Raw genomic sequence first — 19,709 nt, 5'->3', positions numbered from 1 at the left:
GTCCTGGGATCCAATGACTTGAAAGGCTGTGAAAGGGAGCCTAGGGCCAGTGGTATCCACCCCGGGCTAGTCAGAGCTCTGACCTGGGTATGGCTCAGAGCTTCTACACCCACCTTCCCCCAAACAGGGGATTTCTCTCCAGGTCTATAGGACTCCTTCCCGGGCACTAGGCAACATGGAGGTCCAGAGAATAGAGCCCAGGGATGGAGGCTTCCATCCCCGGGCCAGCTGGAAATCTGACCAGGGGCCCGCTCACCCAGCCAAGCAGGGAAGCACTCCTGGCACCTGTGGGATCCTGAACTGGGCACTTAGTTACAAGGCGGCCTGGAGAATGGAGCCAAAGAAAGAGGCTTTCATGCCAGGGCCAGCCAGAGATCTGACCCTGGGCCTGGTTAGAGCTTCTTCACCCAACCAAGCAGGGAATTCCTCCCAGGGCATGCAGGAACCTGTCTCGGGTGTTTTGCAACACATGGCCTGGAGAATATAGCCCAGGATGAGGGCTTCCACCTCAGTGTCAACCAAAGCTCTGACCTGGGGCCTGGTCATATCTTCTTCACCCGGCCAAGCAGGGAAGCCCTCCTCAGGATTCGGGAGCCCGTCCCAGGCACTTTGTGACAAGGAGGGCCAGCACACAGACCACAGGTCTCGGGGTTCTCCCCCTTGGCCCGTCAGAGCACTAACCATTTTCGTAATCTGGGCAAACCCTGTGACAGAGGGAATATTCAAAAGAATGTAGCAAGCCTCCTGGAGCCCTGAGTGGGTTAGAAGCTTCCAATGTGTTCCTAGAGGGACCTGCAGGGCAGCTTAGAATTCTCAACACTGAGTCTTGCGAAGGAAATGACGTGTTTTGTTTATTTATTTTAAATATAACACATCACTAGTGAAGTTGGCTTGACACATTTTGCAGCACCCGTGAAGGAGTGCTAAATGACTCATAATTATAACTTTGCGCAGTCCTACTGTTAACCTTTACTCTTCATGTGAGAGCCAAGTCCACTGTTAACATTTGTGTTCTCTGAACTGGTTTCTTCTCCCAACACACACATTCGGATTAACTTTAGTCCACCCAGAGCTACAAATTATGGGCATGAAATATTCCCTCATATCTCATGATTGAAAAGAGATATTCAAAATCTAATAACTAAATTGACCTCCTCATAAAAATGTGCATACTTGTGTGCAAGACAACACTCAACAGCTGCCAGTAGCAAGGAAATATTACTTGTATGCCACAGCCACAGTCACAGCCACATGTAATATATTTGGTTGATGGCTGCTGAATGAGCTGTCAGCCCTTATGAAAAGCGCGAGCCTCGGTGAGCCCGTCTTTAGGGCCCAGCCCCCCAGGCCCCAAGCCACACCCCCCCTTTGTGGTCTGGCCCAGTAGCCCGGTGGGCTGGTGGCCGGACGAAGTGCTTCCGGGTCAGGCCGTGACGTATGTCCGGTCGGGGCCTGGCCCGGAAGGGGTGGAGGCGAGGTGGGGGCTTTTTAGCCCCTGGACTCACCTGAACGCCCTCTCTTTGCACCGGTATCCTGGGACCACGGACAACCTTTTAATCTGGACCGTGGTTAATTTGCAGCGTCATCCTCGTGGCATTGCGGCGTCGTTTTCTGTGGCTTGGAGTTTGGAAGCGGTCGGCAGTAGCGAGGTGCAGGCGGCGGAAGTGAGGTCGAGTCGGTGGTAGTGAGGTCCAGGCGGCGAGGTCCAGGCGGCGCAGAGTTTGTGGTGTCCGGATCCGGAGGTGAGGTGTCTGGGGTGTAGGGGAGTGCTTTGTGGCTGCCGGTGGTTGGCACGAGGGAAGCATGTGTAAACTAATTGCCTTTCCCCGTGCCGGGTGCCGATGGCTACTTGCGGTTCTCGTAGTAACTTGGTGCGATGCCTCCCTCGGGGGATCCGGACTCGATAGTGTGCTGCATTCAGCCAGGTGGTGTACGAGGGCAGGGGGGGCTAGAGCAGGTGATCGCCATCGTCAGCGCGCATCGGAGCTTTGGCGCGCATTTGCGGGGGTGATTCTCTGGCATTTTGGCGGGAAACCTGCATTAACCAGCGTGCTTTCTCGTGTCGAAGCACTCGCAAATTAACCATCAACGTTTCCTGTTACTGTCACAAAACTAAATACACATTGATGTGGGCTTCTCTTCTTCTTTTATTTTCATATGAATCTCCAAACTTCTTTTATTCATAACAATCTTCCACTCCCAACGCGTTTCGTCGATAGGGATTAACCCATGCGACGTCGCAATGACATGGTGGAGTTGGGATGCTTGGCGGTCAAGGAAGCCTTACTGACTGAGTTTGCCTGGATAGGGAGGACATTCCCTCACACACAGATCGCATGGTCCTGCACGATGCCTCGCCGGACATGGGCCACCGGAGTCCGATCCCGCGCCCTGAATGTGTCAGTGAGGCGTCTCAATGAGGTGTTGGCCAGGCTGTGCCCACATCCCACATAGACTGATTGCAGGGGACATAATGTTTCATCCAGACGGCATACATTTGTTGGTCTTTGGCACAGATGCATGGATCAAAGCGATTTGGTCTTTTGTCGAGAGCTTGTTTGCAGGTGGTGAGGGTGAAGGACCTGTGGGCCCTGGTCACCCTAGTGGCGGAAAAAAGACCACACAACATTGATTTCCAGGGTAATGGGAGGCCTGCTTACATACTCCCGAGGCCAGCACTGAGGGGAGAGACGGAAAGCTCCTCGCAGAGAGAATGGGCACACCGGCTGGGGAGGAAAGGGTGCCAGGTCACGAGCGCCTCCTTGGCAGCCTGGTGGTGGAGAGGTGGGCCCCGGGAAGGACAGACAAGGATCGAGAGCTAGGGGCTCACCGCTCAAGGACGCAGGTGGGTTGCGCCTTGCGTGGTTCTCAGTTAAGAGGGGCAAGCCCGAGGGCCCCTTGGTGCTGGAGTAAGTAGATAATTCATAACCGGTGGGTATGATCAAAGGTAACACCTGTAAATATTAAAACGTAAAGTTTGAATTTATGAAATGAATTTTAAAGAATATTTTGTCATGTTTATGAATATGTGATTATGTGTTAGTTATTAAACATGGCCATTCTTCAACCCACACTCATGTTCTGGCAAGTTTGATTGTGGGAGTACAGGGGTTGGGGCGGGGGACTACTTGGGGGGTCCGGGCTCTATGAACTCAGTCCTTGTTGTGTGACATTGTGGAGAGAACTCCCTGGGTCTCCGTGCCATAACAGACAGGCTGGTAAGGAGGCCCCTGCTCTGCTATGGGTGCTCCGCAGTACGTCAGTGCCTGCTGCCTGTTCTGCTGAGACGTGGGAGGCCATCTCATGTTTTTACAAGAGTGCACGTCTCTGGAGCTTGTTCAGCAGGCCTCAAACACAACAAAGACAACACAAAAAAGGAAACAGTCTACAAGAAAGGCGGAAACATCAAGGGATGCTAAAAGCAGAGAAGGTATTTCAGACTAGTCCACACTCCTCACTGATTGGAGGGGAATCGAAGGTTTGTCCCTCCTCCATGAAACATTTGCGCCTGTCCAACATGCATCTGAGCCACCCCGCCCACAAAATACACCCCTACTCATGCATTACACTACCGGAAACACCACACAAGCACACCTCTCCCAGTTCATTGCGTACTCTGACACTACCAGCTTAAGGTAGTGCTCTCAGAGGACCTACAACCAGTTCTTTAAATGGGAAAAAATAAGTGCAGGTACTCTTAAAATGAGCTATGAGTGTAGCAAGTGGGCGGGGCTAGGGGCGGGGCTAAGGACAAGACATATAAGACACTATGTGGCCGAATACTTATATATTCTTGAGTGCGCACTCACGGAAACAAGCAGCAATGCTCACACAAAGCATTCCAAGAATGTCCTTTAAAATACCTCCCTAGTGTCTGGATTCTGTCCCTCTTTCACTTGCTTTTCTCTCACACACACACACAAACACACATGCGCACACAAGCAGGCAAACACCCAGACACACAAAAGACAGACACTCACACAAACGACTCAGGTGGGATAAACGGCATTTTACACCCCTTATCTCCCATGGCTTTCTTAATTATTACTATTGCTGCTGTCAGCGGGAGGCCTGGATTCGAGTGTGTGCACAAATGCACCCCATGGTGTGAATGTGATTGACAGCACAGGGCCTGAATGGACCCTGCTCTGTCAAACACAGCGTGATGGTGAACACCGGACATTATGCAGATGAACCCTGCTGAATTGTTTAAAGGTGGCTCAGCTTGGGCTAGAGGCGCTTTGGCTGTCAGTCAGCCTCGTTTGTGTGCGTGAGCCAAAGCAACAATGACCCTACCTTCGATGAGCACCAGTACTCTCCTTGGCAGCAGAGAAGTGCCGGTACTCAGAGCGGTAAAAATGAGAAGTGCCGGTACTCAGTATCGGTGAGTACCGGCCCATTTAAAGCACTGCCTACAACCACAGAACACATGAGCCCATGTCAACACTCACAGGATGCGAGCAATGTGTCAAACACAGCCCCTCCAGGGGACTCCAGCCACAAGTCATAGGATACCACTGTCAGCGACAGACCCAGCCAAGTCCTGAGCCGAGGACCTGCCGTGGCACGTGCTCTCCTCTGGAGGAAATCCCGCGAGAGCCGTGAAGCACAATGGAGTCCATTCTTTACGCGCCTTTAATCTGCTCATCGGCCGGGAACTTGGCTCAGAGCACCCCTGGGTGAGCCATTTATTTCCCGCGCTCTGCTTCTGCGCTCCCAGGGCCATGGAGTCATACATCACTGGGAGTTCCAGCCTCCTTCTAAATCTACAGCGCTGCTTGGGGCCTGTCTGCAAAGGAACCACTTCCGTTCTCTCCTTCACAGTGAGCTGCAGAGTTTGGACCTAAGAAATCTGGGGTATGTCCTGTCTTCCCCACTTGTCACCCTGTCTGACCTTTGGCAGAATTGTCCACTTACACCTTATTCCTCACAGTAAACTGCTTACATTGAGTCTAGGAGACCTGGGCTCAGTCTTGGCTTCCCCGCTTGCCACCCTGTCTGACCCTTGGCAGAATTTCCCAATTACACCTCCTTCTTCACAGTGAACTGCTGAAATTGAATCTACATGGGCTCAGTCTTGGCTTCCCCACTTGCCACCCTGTCAGATCTTTGGTGGAATCTTCCACTTTCACCTTCATTTTCACAGTGAACTGCTGACTTTGAATGTATGAGACCTGGGCTCAGTCTTGGCTTCCCCGCTTGCCACCCTGTCTGACCCTTGGCAGAATTTCCCAATTACACCTCCTTCTTCACAGTGAACTGCTGACATTGAATCTACATGGGCTCAGTCTTGGCTTCCCCACTTGCCACCCTGTCAGATCTTTGGTGGAATCTACATTTTCACAGTGAACTGCTGACTTTGAATGTATGAGACCTGGGCTCAGTCTTGGCTTCCCCACTTGCCACCCTGTCTGACCCTTGATAAACAATCAATGGCGTTTTGTTGTTCCTCTGTGTGCTGCTGCACAATGCAGCATACATAGAAAATGCAAAAATTAGTAGAAATGAAACATTTCTCCTGGTTGCCCCAGGGTAAGACCAGGTTTTTTTTGTCCTAATTTTGGCGCTGCACCATATTTATGCAACCCTTGTAGATATAGGGCAGCGTCACAATCAATGTGTGTTGCGGTGGAACGCCCACCACACCACCCATTGCCCTCCCCGTCCACGATAAATATAACTTGAAAGGGGGGGCTTATTTACAAAGCAGCGTTAAGCCACCTTAAGTGGCTTAACGCTGCCTTGTAAGTAAGGCGAAGCCCCTATCGCCACAGGAACATCACTTGTAGAGACGTTCTGGAGGCGATAGGGGCTTGTAAATATGCCCCGATGGTCTCTCTCCAGTTGTTAAATGTTAAAGCATCCTACAGCACATAGGTACAGCTGCGAGTTATAAAAACTGTAAATACATTATAAACTTCATAAATTATGTTCAACTGTAGAAAGCAAACACGACTATCAAACCTACAGAATTCCTGTTCCATTATCTTCCTCGTTATCACCTGATTAAATCTTGATTTTTACCAGAGTTCAATGCAGTTTGGCTTCATTTTAGGTTCTTAAATATTAATCAGATCCCCAGGGTGGCCTGTGGATTTGCTGCTAAACCAGGAATATGCTGTGGGGACCCCAGTGCTGTGGGATTCAGAGAATTGCATTTGCCATTCCCTTCTCCTTTAGACTCATTCGACTGAAGACCAGATGGCTAAAATGCAGAGTCTTACACCGCTTAGCAACAATTTATGAAATGTTGCAGTATTCTGAAAATCATATCGTTTGCCTTTAAGGCTGGGGAGGTGGGATCTGGTAAATGTGGGAGTGGGGGTTACTCTTGTTTATTTTCCTCTTGGTTGAATGTCCTCCTTAAAAAAGTTGTATTGCAGAATGTAAACAGTTCTGGTGCAAGGATATATTCAGTAAGCAAAATGACACTTTGCCTTTCGGGTGCTTATTTTCGTGTAGTGACAATGCATATTTGAAGCCATTTGGTGCCAGTTGTAGCCATTTGTGTTGGTGGTCTAAGGCACCTGCCTGCAGTGGCCTCTGTGTAGCGCAGACCCTGAAAGCAGGGGTGTGGCCCCAGCACTCGCACAAGTTGTGGCCCCTTTCTGTAAGTGCATCTTTTAGGGAGAGGCTTGTGTGAGAAGCCTGACTGTGGCATGTGAAGAGGTATGGAGCGGAGGGGCGCGGGGTATACACTACCGCCGAACAGCCCAAGTAACTTTGTGTTAACGGAGCGAAGGCGCCTAGAGGCCGGCCTGCAGTGCGCAGTCAGCATCATGGCTCCTGGGGTGCAGAGACTGAGACTCCACTGGAAACGAAGAGCTATAACTCTGCAACTCAAGGCAAGAATCCGCGTGAGCAGCTTGTGGTCGTGAAATAAGAGTGCAGCGCTTAATTTGAGCCAGTGGTTGCAGGTGGGGCCCACCGGCACCTACTTTTCCTCATCAGACAAAAAGGAAGAAAGGAGGAGAAAGACAGAGGACAGCGACAACGTGAGAAAGCTGGGATGAAAAAGAACCACAAAGAGTGAGACAATAGGTACGAAGGGTCCAGTGGGGAAAGAAAGGGGTATGGGATGGACTCAAGATTACGCAGCCTTGGTGTTCCGCACCCGACAGTAAGCACTGACAGCCGCAGGCTGTAGAGACATCTTTGGGCACTTAATACTTTAAAAACAAGCACTGTACAAGCCCCCTCAAGTGCTCCCTGCAGCTGAAGGCAGACTCCTGTCAGCATCCTTTTACAAGGGCTCGCGACCTGCTGATGGACAGAGTTCAAATTGAGTGCACTCGAGGCCAGCTTTAGCACTGATGGCTCCCCCTTCAATGACTTCTCCCTGATTCACTCACTAACACCCTTCAACAGTGCCCCTCATCTCTCCACAGCTCCTCTCTCCCAAGCACTTCATGTATGTTATAGCGCTGCTCATGCCAGTGTAGGTGTCAGAGCACTTTACATCACACACACATTATACTGAGACAGGGAATCATAGGTGGGTAAATAAATCTACAGCAAATGTCACATAAGACAAACAGGATGGCAGGGTGTAGGAGTCACATCATCCGCAACAGTTGGCAGTATGTAATGAGAGTGCTTGGTCTGGAGAAGCACAAACTCAGAATTGAAAGCATACCACAGAATGTATTTAGTTGCTCCCCAAAATAATCTTTTTTAACTCACTTCTCTAAATCATGGCCTTGTAACTTCCATGTCACATGGTGGAAAGCCCTGAAGTCGGAGGCCTGAACCTATGAGACAGCCTGGGCCTCAACAGCCTGGCCTTGTAACTTCACTGCCACATGGTGGAAAGCCCTGCTGTCTCAGACCTGAGCCTGTGAGACACCCTGGGCCTCAACAGCCTGGCCTTGTAACTTCACTGTCACATGGTGGATACCCTGCAGTTTGAGGCCTAAATCTGTGAGACACCCTGAGCCTCAACAGCCTGGCCAGGTAACTTCACAGTCACATGGTGGATAGCTCTGCAGTCTCAGGCCTGAGCCTGTGAGACACCCTGGGCCTCAACAACCTGGCCTTGTTACTTCACTCTCACATGCTGGATAGCCCTGCTGTCTCAGGCCTGAGCCTGTGAGACAGCTTGCGTCTCAACAACCTGGCCTGGTAACTTCACTGTCACATGGTGGATAGCCCTGCTGTCTCAGGCCTGAGCCTGTGAGACACCCTGGGCCTCAATAACCTGGCCTTGTTACTTCACTCTCACATGCTGGATAGCCCTGCTGTCTCAGGCCTGAGCCTGTGAGACAGCTTGCGTCACAACAACCCGGCCTGGTAAATTCACTGTCACATGGTGGATAGCCCTGCTGTCTTAGGCCTGAGCATGTGAGACAGCCTGGGCCTGAACAGCCTGGCCTTGTAACGTCACTGTCACATGGTGGATAGCCCTGCAGTCTGAGGCCTGAACCTACGAGTCAGCCTGGACCTTAACAGCCTGGCCTTGTAACTTCACTGTCACATGGTGGATAGCCCTGCTGTCTCAGACCTGAGCCTGTGAGACAGCCTGGGTCTCAACAGCCTGGCCTTGTAACTTCATTGTCACATGGTGGATACCCTGCAGTTTGAGGGCTAAATCTGTGAGACACCCTGAGCCTCAACAGCCTGGCCATGTAACTTCACAGTCACATGGTGGATATCTCTGCAGTCTCAGGCCTGAGCCTGTGAGACACCCTGGGCCTCAACAACCTGGCCTTGTTACTTCACTCTCACATGCTGGATAGCCCTGCTGTCTCAGGCCTGAGCCTGTGAGACAGCTTGCGTCTCAACAACCTGGCCTTATAACTTCACTGTCACATGGTGGATAGACCTGCTGTCTTAGGCCTGAGCCTGTGAGACAGCTTGCGTCTCAACAACCTAGCCTTGTAACTTCACTGTCACATGGTGGATAGACCTGCTGTCTTAGGCCTGAGCCTGTGAGACAGCTTGCGTCTCAACAACCTGGCCTTGTAACCTCACTGTCACATGGTGGATAGCCCTGCTGTCTTAGGCCTTAGCCTGTGAGACAGCTTGCGTCTCAACAACTTGGCCTTGTCACTTCACTGTCACATGGTGGATAGCCCTGCTGTCTGAGACCTGATCCTGTGAGACAGCTTGCGTCTCAACAACCTGGCCTTGCAATTTCACTGTCACATGGTGGATAGCCCTGCTGTCTGAGGCCTCAGCCTGTGAGACAGCTTGCGTCTCAACAACCTTGTCTTGAAACTTCACTGTCACATGGTGGATAGCCCTGCTGTCTCAGGCCTGAGTCTGTGAGACAGCTTGGGTCTCACCAGACTGGCCTTGTAACTTCACTGTCACATGGTGGATACCCTGCAGTTTGAGGCCTGAACCTATGAGACAGCCTGGGCCTCAACAACCTGGCATTGTTACTTCAATGTCACATGCTGGATAGCCCTGCTGTCTCAGGCCTGAGCCTGTGAGACAGCATGTGCCTCAACAACCTGGCCTTGTATCTCCATTGTCACATGGTGGATAGCCCTGTTGTCTGAGGCCTGAGCCTGTTAGAGATCTTGCGTCTCAAGAGCCTGGCCTTGTAACCTGACTGTCACATGGTGGATAGCCCTGCTGTCTGAGGCCTGGGCCTGTGAGACAGCTTGGGCCTCAATAGCCTGGCCTTGTAACTTCACAGTCACATAGTGGATATCCCTGCAGTCTCAGGTCTGAGCCTGTGAGACACCATGGGCCTCAACAACCTCGCCTTGTTACTATACTGTCACATGGTGGATAGATCTGCAGTCTCATGTCTGAGCCTGTGAGACAGCTTAAGTTTCAACAGCCTGGCCTTGTAACTTCACATGCAAGACATTAAGGGTAAACAGTTCCTCTGTTATAGCATATATGGCATATACGTGGAAAGTGTCACTGCATGCCTATAAATATCTGTCGCTGGAAGATCTGATATTCAGATCATAATGCCCTCACACACCTTTTTAGGGGTGTCATGCTTCATCATAGGGTGCTCCTCTTCGGACTGGCGCTGCAATGTCCAACGGGCCTGGTGGCTACTTTGGCGGAGTTCTTTTGATCTGTAGTTGCCGTATGTGAAGGGTGTTTATGGGCAGTCAGTGCTATGTGTGTAATAACGTGAGTGAGTGATTTTAAAATAGGCTCCAGGTCTATAGAGATTCTTTATTCAGAATGCTAGAACTGGGTCTAAGTAAAAACAGTGATGCCAACAACAGGGCTTAAGGTACCTAGGTGGCAAGTGGAGTGTATCAGGTCAACATGTTTCGTGTCATAGAGGCTCCAAACTCGAGCGACACTTCTTCAGGACCTATGGTAGGTAATGACGAACCCCGGAGGACGTAATTGGATCACAAGGGAATCCCGATGAGGGACATCACCTAACCTTTCACCTAAGTCGAAAAGAAGACATAAGGGGAAAGGGGAGGAAGGGGAGGACAGGGGAATGCGACAAGAGATGATATAATTCGAAAAAGGAATATCATGTTAGAGTTAAATATCTAAGATTAAATATCAATGGTTGTGGTATAAAACAGATAGGTGATCTAGTCCCCGTCACAAACTGGATTAATCCTGGACGGAGATAAAATATAAGATAAAGTAATACATATATACGGCAACTACAGATCAAAAGAACTCCACCAAAGTAGCCACCAGGCCCGTTGGACATTGCAGCGCCGGTCCGACGAGGAGCGCCCTATGATGAAGCATGACACCCCTAAAAAGGCGTGTGAGGGCATTATGATCTGAATATCAGATCTTCCAGCGACAGATATTTCTAGGCATGCAGTGACACTTTCCACGTATATGCCATATATGCTATAACAGAGGAACTGTTTACCCTTAATGTCTTGCATATGTACATTGAGGAGCACGGGTACAGGACCTCTATAAATATTAGATCTTCAGTCCCCCCTATTGATCTTGTAACTTTCCAGTCACACTGTGAATACCCAGCACTCTGAGGCCTGAACCTGTGAGACAGACTGGGTCTAAACAGCCTGGCCATGTTACTTCACTGTCACATGGTTGATAGCCCTGCAGTCTGATGCCTGGGTCTGTGAGACAGCCTGGGTCTCAACAGCCTCTCCTTGTAACTTATCTGCCACATGGTGGATAGCCCTGCAGTCTCAGGTCTGAGCCTGTGAGACAGCTTGGGTCTCAACAGCCTGGCTTTGTTACTTCAGGGTCACATGATAGATAGTTCTGCTGTCTGAGGCCTGGGCCTGTGAGCCAGCTTGGGTCTCAACAGCCTGTCCTTGTAACTTCACTGTCAAATAGTGGATACACCTGCAGTCTGAGGCCTGGGCATTTGAGATAGTTTTCTAAAGCCTGGCCTTTCAATTACAGTAACATGGTGGATAACTCTGCTGTCTATGGCCCGAACCTGGGAAATAGCCCAGATCTCTAAAGCCTGGGTTTTATCTTCAGAGTCACACGAAGAGTAATCTGCTGTCTCAGGCATGAGCTTGTGAGATGGCTTTCTAATTCGTGGCCTTGTAAATTATCTGTCACCTGATGGATAGTTCTGCTGTCTGTGGCCTCACCCTGGTATTCTGTTGGCTGAAGTCCGGCCTGTAACTTCAGTGTCACATGATGGATAGCACTGCTTTCTGAAGTCTAACCCTGGTTCTCTGCAGTCAGATTCCCAGGCCTGTAATGTCAGTGTCATATGATGGATAGCTCTGCTGTCTGAGACCTGACCCTGGTACTCTGCAGTATGAATCCTGGGCTTGTAACTTCAGTGTCACGTGATGGATAGCTCTGCTGTCTGAGGTCTGACCATGGTACTCTGCACTATGAATTCCCGGCTTGTAATTTCAGTGTCACATGATGGATAGTTCTGCTGTCTGAGGTCTGACCCTGGTGTTCTGCAGCCTGAAGCCCAGGATTATAACATCAGTGTGACATGGTGGATAGATCTGCTGTCTAACGTCCGACCATGGTACTCCGCAGCCTGAAAGTAAGGCTTGTAACATCAGTGTCACATGATGGATAGCTCTCCTGTCTGAGGCCTAACCCTGGTGCTCTGCAGCCTGGAGCCCGGGCTTGTAACTTCAGTGTCACATGATGGACTGCTCTGCTGTCTGAGGCCTACCCCATGTGTTCTGCAGCCTGAAGCCTAGAATTATAACTTCAGTGTCATATGGTGGATAGCTCTGCTGTCTAAGGTCTGACCATGGTACTCTGCAGTCTGAAGCCCGGAGTTGTAACTTAAAAGTCACGTGATGGATAGCTCTGCTGTCTGAGACCTGACTTGGGTCTTCTACAGTCTGAAGCCCGGGCTTGTACGTCAGGGTCACATGATGGATAGCTCTGCTCACTGAGGTCTGATCCTGGTGCTCTGCAGTCTGAAGCCGGGCTTGTAACTTCATTGTCATTTGATGGATAGCTCTGACATCTGAGGTCTGACCCTAGTACTCTGCAGTACGAAGCCTGGGCATCTAACTTCAGTATCACATGATGGATAGCTCTGCTGTCTGAGACCTGACACTGGTGCTCAGCTGCCTGAAAATCAGGCTTGTAACATCAGTGTCACATGATGGATAGCTCTGCTGTCTGAGGTCTTACCCTGGTACTCGGCAGTCTGAAGCCTGGGCTTGAACTTTAGTGTCACATGGTGGATAGCTCTGCTGTCAGAGGTCTGACCTTGGTAATCGGCAGTCTGAAGCTGCGCTTGTACTTCAGTGTCACATGAAGGATAGCTCTGCTGTCTGAGGTCTGACCCTGGTGCTCTGTAGTATGAAGCCAGGGCTTAGAACTACAGTGTCATACGGTGGATAGCTCTGCTGTCTGATGTCCGGCCCTGGTGTTCTGCAGTCTGGAGCCTGGGCTTGTAACTTCAGTGTTACCTGATAGATAGCTCTGCTGTCTGAGGTCTGACCCTGGTGTTCTGCAGTATAAAGCGCAGGTTTGTAACTTCAGTGTCCCATGATGGATAGCTCTGCTGTCTGAGACCTGACGCTGGTACTCTGCAGTCTGAAGCCCGGGCTTGTAATCTCAGTGTCATATGATGGATAGCTATGCTGTCGGAGGTCTGACCCTGGTACTCTACAGCCTGAAGCCTGGGCTTATTACTTCGGTGTCACATGATGGATAGCTCTGCTGTCTGAGACCTGATCCTGGTGCTCTGCAGTCTGAAGCCGGGGTTGTAAATTTAGTGTCACATGATGGTTAGCGCTGCTATCTGAGGTCTGACACTGGTACTCTGCAGTATGAAGCCAGGGCTTGCAACTGGGCGTATTACCTCGGTGTTACATGATGGATAGCTCTGCTGTCTGAGACTTTTCCCTGGTGCTCTGCAGCCTGAAAGTCGAGCTTGTAACATCAGTGTCACATGATGGATAGCTCTGCTGTCTGTGATCTGACCCTGGTACTCGGCAGTCTGAAGCTCCGTCTTGTACTTTAGTGTCACATGATGGATAGCTCTGCTGCCTGAGACCTGGCCCTAGTACTCTGCAATCTGAAGCTGCGCTCGTATTTCAGTGTCACATGATGGATAGCTCTACTGTCCGAGGTCTGACCCTGGTGCTCTGCAGTATGAAGCCAGGGCTTAGAACTTCAGTGTCATATGGTGGATAGCTCTGCTGTCTGAGGTCCGGCCATTGTGCTCTGCAGTCTGAAACCTGGGCTTGTACTTCAGTGTTCATGCCTAGCGCTGGGAGGCCTTCGGGTAGCCATGCGCTCCACATATACTCATAACATAATATGGTGGATAGCTCGTCTGTCCGAGATCTGACCCTGGTGTTCTGCAGTCTGGAGCCCGGGTCTGTAACTTCAATGTTTCCTGATGGATAACTCTGCTGTCTGAGGTCTGACGCTGGTGTTCTGCAGTCTAAGCCATGCTTGTAATTTCAGTGTCCCATGGTGGATAGCTCTGCTGTCTGAGGTGTTACTCAGGTCCTCTGCAGTATGAAGCCAGGGCTTGTAACTTCAATGTCACATGATGGATAGCTCTGCTGTCTGAGGTCTAACCCGTTGCTCTGCAGTTTGAAGCCCGGGCTTGTAACTTCAGTGTCCCATGATGGATAGCTCTGCTGTCTGAGGTCTGACCCTGGTACTCTGCAGTCTAAGTCATGCTTGTAATTTCAGTGTCCCATGGTGGATAGCTCTGCTGTCTGAGGTGTTACCCAGGTCCTCTGCAGTATGAAGCCAGGGCTTGTAACTTCAGTGTCCCATGGTGGATAGCTCTGCTGTCTGAGGTGTTACCCAGGTCCTCTGCAGTCTGAAGCCCAGGCTTGTAACCTCAGTGTCATATGATGGATAACTCTGCTGTCGAAGGTCTGACCCTGGTGCTCTGCAGTCTGAAGCCTGGGCTTGTACTTCAGTGTCACATGGTGCATAGCTCTGCTGTTCGAGGTCTGACCCTGGTGTTCTGCAGTATAAAGCCCAGGCTTGTAACTTCACTGTCACATGATGGATAGATCTGCAGTCTGAGGTCTGACACTGGTGCTCTGCAGTCTAAAGCCCGGGCTTGTAACTTCAGTGTCCCATGATGGATAGCTCTGCTGTCTAATGTCTGACCAAGGTACTCTGCAGTCTGAAGCCAGGACTTGTAACTTAAGTGTCACATGATGGATAGCTCTGCTGTCTGATTCTTGACTCTGGTACTCTGCAGTCTGAAGCCCGGACTTGTACTTCAGGGTCACATGATGGATAGCTCTGCTGTCTGAGGTCTGATCCTGGTGCTCTGCAGTATGAAGCCAGGGCTTGTAACTTCAGTGTCACATGATGGATAGCTGTGCTGTCTGAGGTCTGACCTTGGTGCCCTGCAGTCTGAAGCCCGGGCTTCTAACTTCAGTGTCACATGATGGATAGCTCTGCTGTCTGACGTCTGACGCTGGTGTTCTACAGTATAAAACCCGGTTTGTAACTTTAGTGTCCCATGATGGATAGATCTGCTGTGTTAGGTCTGACCCTGGTGTTCTGCAGTATAATGCACGGGTTTGTAACTTCCGTGTCCTCCTGGATCTGAGCGCCGCCTTTGACACGGTGAACCACCGTGTCCTTTTACACCGCCTGGCCAAAGCAGGAATTGTGGGTACAGCGCGAGCGTGGATCGAATCCTTTCTCTCCCATCGATCCTTTCAGGTGTGGGACGGCAACTCCAGGTCAGATCCTCTTCCACTGAAGAACGGAGTTCCCCAGGGGTCGTCGCTCAGCCCCACCCTGTTTAATGTCTATATGGCTCCCCTGGAAGACGTAGTGGCCCCCTACGATATAAAAATAATCAACTACGCTGACGACACCCAACTTGTCGTCTCCCTGTCCCACCTGGATAACCATCCTGACAGCCTGCTGCTCTGCCTCCAGGACATTCATACCTGGATGTGTGACTCGGCCTTGAAGCTTAACGGCGCTAAGACCGAGATCATGCTCCTGGGTAATAAATGGACTGCTTTCCCATCCACATCTTGGCCCGACACTTTCGGCAAAATCCCCTCTCCTAGAAAGGAAATCAAAACTCTAGGAGTCTGGTTGGAACCCGACCTGTCCATGAAAACACAGGCTGCCAAGACAGCAGGCACCTGCTTCGGTCTTTTACGGTCCGTACGCAAGATACTGCCCCTTCTACCCTTCCCATCCAGGAAACTACTTGTTCAGGGTCTTGTCCTGGCCCGGCTCGATTATAGTAACGCTATCTATCTGGGGGCCCCGGAGTACACCCTGAACAAACTACAACGCACCCAGAATGCGGCTGCCAGGTCCATCATGAATCTCTCCCCCAGAGCGTCAGCTAAGCCCGCCCTCAAAACTCTACACTGGCTCCCTGTCCGCCAACGAGTAGAGTTCAAGGCCCTATGCACCACCCACAAGCTCATCAATGGAGCTGGTCCCGCCGCGCTTAAAAATATGGTTACCCCTTACAAAGCCTCAAGACCCCTTCGCTCTGATGCCGAACATCTTGCTATGGTGCCCAAATTCAGGAAGGCTCGCACTGGCGGTCGCCGATTTTCGGTTAAAGCCGCCACAGCTTGGAACTCACTCCCTCTCAGTCTACGCCTGGAACCCTCCTACATGGTCTTTCGTAAGAAACTCAAAACCTTCCTGTTCCCCAAATAAGACACTCCCTTCTCCACCTTCGGGATCTTTACAGGTTAATAGCGCGGGGATGCCTACGGGTCACCAGGCGCTCTACAAATCGCAAAATAATAATAATAATAATGATGGATAGCTCTTCTCTCTGAGGTCTAACTCTGGTACTCTACAGTCTGGAGCCTGGCTTTGTAACTTCAGTGTCCCATGGTAGATATCTCTGCTGTCTGCGGTCTGACCCTGGTGTTTTGCAGTATAAAGCATGGGCTTGTATCTTCAGCGTTCCATGATGGATAGCTCTGCCGTCTGAGGTCTGACCCTAGTGCTCTGCAGTCTGAAGCCTGGATTTGTAACTTCAGTATCAGATGATGGATAGCTCTGCTGTCTGATGTCTGACCCTGGTACTCTGTAGTCTGAAACCTGGGCTTGTAACTTCAGTGTGACATGGTGGATAGCTCTGCTGTCCGAGGTCTGACCCTGATACTCTGCAGTATGAAGCCCGGGCTTGTAACTTCAGTGTCACATGATGGCTAGCTCTGCTGGCTGCTCTAAGCGGCCTGAGCCTGGTACTCTGCAGCATGAAGCCCGGGCTTGTAACTTTAGTGTCACATGGTGGATAACTCTGCTGTTCGAGGTCTGACCCTGGTACTCTGCAGTATGAAGCCCGGGTTTGTAACTTCAGTATCACATGGTGGATAGCTCTGCTGTGTGAGGTCTGACGCTGGTGCTCTGCAGTATGAAGCCAGGGCTTGTACCTTCAGTGTCACATGATGGATAGCTCTGCTGTCTCAGGTCGGTACCTGGTGCTCTGTACTCTGAAGCCTGGGCTTGTAACTTTAGTGACACATGATGGATACCTCTGCTGTCTGAGGTCTGACCCTGGTAATCTGCAGTATGAAGCCCGGGCTTGTAACTTTAGTGTCACATGATGGATAGCTCTGCTGTCTGAGGTCTGACCCTGGTACTCTGCAGTATGAAGCCAGGGCTGTAACTTCAGTGGCACATGATGGATAGCTCTGCTGTCTGAGGTCTGACCCTGGTGCTCTGCAGTCTGAAGCCGGGGTTGTAACTTCAGTGCCACTTGACGGATAGCTCTGCTGTCTGAGGTCTGACACTGGTGCTCTGCAGTCTGCAGCTCGGGCTTGTAACGTCACTGTTACCTGTTGGTTAGTTCTCCTGTCAGAGACCTGACTGTTCAGATCTTGTAGCCTGATGGCAGATACCTGTATAACCCTATTCAAGCAGAGAGACTGCGAGTTCCATTGCCTCTCTGGGGTAACTCGTCTGTCCTTGGTCTCAGAATGTTGTCCTAGCAGTCGATTAAGGAAGGAGACTTGGACCTCCCCCCCCCCCCTCCTCCTCTCTATGCCGCGTAATAATTTAGAGGTTATATAAACCATCTCTCCCCTCCCCTGAGAGCCAGCGGGTTATGGTTTAATAAAATGATACATTGCGCCGGAGGCCTTGTATTAATAATTGATTTTCATTAATAACCCAAAAATGGCGATGGCTCTTCATTAAATTCACATGTGTACATAATTACTGTATGAAGGAATCAATGCTTTCCCAGCACAGCTCAGTGACTTAATTTACCCATTAAACAAAGCTTACTAGACGGTTTGTCAATTAGCAACACAAATCAATGTCTTCGCATCAGGCAATTACTTCACAGTTTAGTATTTTATACACATTGCAAAAAGTAATGCCAGCATCGTCTGGAGGTCCTAAATAAGGGGCAAGAGTAGGGCTATCTGTAAAAAAAAAAACAATTGTACACAAAGAATTTGGTTTTGAACAGCACATACTACCACAGATCTGCCATTTCATGGCAGAACAAATCACACGTGTAAACTAACTATTCTTTCTCTCAAGCTTCCCAATTTCATGCTTGAGGAACTCCTGTTAACATGGACTTTACTTTTGCATTTTGCTTCTTGCGCTCATGGACTTTATTTTTTGCATTTTGTTTCTTGGGATCAAGGACTTTATTTTTGGATTTTGTTTCTTGGGATCAAGGACTTTATGTTTTGGATTTTGCTTCTTGCGCTCAAGGACTTTATTTTTTGCATTTTGTTTCTTGGGATTAAGGACTTTATGTTTTGGATTTTGTTTCTTGGGATCAAGGACTTTATTTTTTGCATTTTGTTTCTTGGGATCAAGGATCTTATTTTTTGCATTTTGTTTCTTGGGATCAAGGACTTTATGTTTTGGATTTTGTTTCTTGGGATCAAGGACTTTATGTTTTGGATTTTGTTTCTTGGGATCAAGGACTTTATGTTTTGGATTTTGCTTCTTGCGCTCAAGGACTTTTTTTGCATTTTGTTTCTTGGGATTAAGGACTTCATTTTTCGGATTTTGGTTCTTGCGATCCAATACTTTACTTTTTGCATTTTGGTTCTTGCATTCCACTTTATGCCATTATAAGTTTGGGGCTCACGTAGAAGAATTCAAACAGCACACCGGTGGGGTAACGAAACATGAGGGGGACCTCTGCAAAGTACAAGCTTCGGAGTAAATCAGCCACCACACAGGGAGAACTACTGGTACTACAAAATACTCCCATGAAAAAAATGGATGCAGGAATTAACACTAACACAAATTCACCACATAGGGAATCATATAAAATAAAATGAATAGAAATTAAGATTACAATAGTTTTAAAGTCTTTCAAATGGTAGATCATTTTTTTTTTAGTTTAAATACATTTAATAATAACAATAATTTAAATTGTAATTCAATTCCTGTAAATGGTAACTTAATAAAAAAATTTTTTTTTAATAATATTATATTAAAACATAAGTTGTAAACAAACTTGTGATACAAATATGCACTTCTGTAGTAATGCTATCACAACAGGCATAACTGTACTCCAGAGTAGCAATACAGTAAGTCAATAACCACATGGGGCAACCACTGGCACTGCAGCACACTCTAATAAAAATTAACGGAGGCAGGGAATAACAGTAACACATAGGGAAACATATACAATAATTTAAATCACATTTTAGATTAAACTTTGTTTTAATTTATTTTAATTTTGTTAACACATAATACTACATCAAATATATACATTTAGGTGCCGATTCCGATCCTGTAAAACCCGGGTCCGTATGGTCGTACGGAGCATTTTCTCCGTACGACTCGTACCCGGGAATACCACCTTACAAACCAGCAAGTACGATTCGTACAGAAATACCATTTCCGTACAAATTGTAAAAAACACCGTACGGCTAAAAAATACATACAATTCTGATCCTGGACAGCATGTATGCGACGTCCGCACGGAGTCAGGCAGCGTTTTACGGACCAGCAAGTATAATTCGTACCTACAGCACTCCGCACGGCTATATTTTTACGGGAGCCAAAAAGTGCCGGAAAAGCTAAGTACGCTGCGATGCACGACGAAAAGGGGGCCCGGTACGTGACGTACATGCCATCACCCACATCGTACGTGTCATACGCGAGGATTGGGGTACGCCTGGGGTACGGTGCGGACATACGCGGGTGGGGGGGTACGGTGCGGACATACGCGGGAGGGGGGTACGGTGCGGACATACGCGGGAGGGGTGGGAGGCTGGGGGGGCCGTACGACTCGTACCCCAGGCACAAGTGTACTCGGGGTAAGGGTCGTACAAAGTTCGCTCCGTACAGGGCCTTTTCCATGCGCTTGTGTTTTCGGACGGGCGGTACGGATC

This window comes from Triturus cristatus, chromosome 11 (genome assembly GCF_964204655.1).
Source record: "Triturus cristatus chromosome 11, aTriCri1.1, whole genome shotgun sequence".
Classification (NCBI taxonomy): Eukaryota; Metazoa; Chordata; class Amphibia; order Caudata; family Salamandridae; genus Triturus; species Triturus cristatus.
This window is presented reverse-complemented; position numbering follows the sequence as displayed.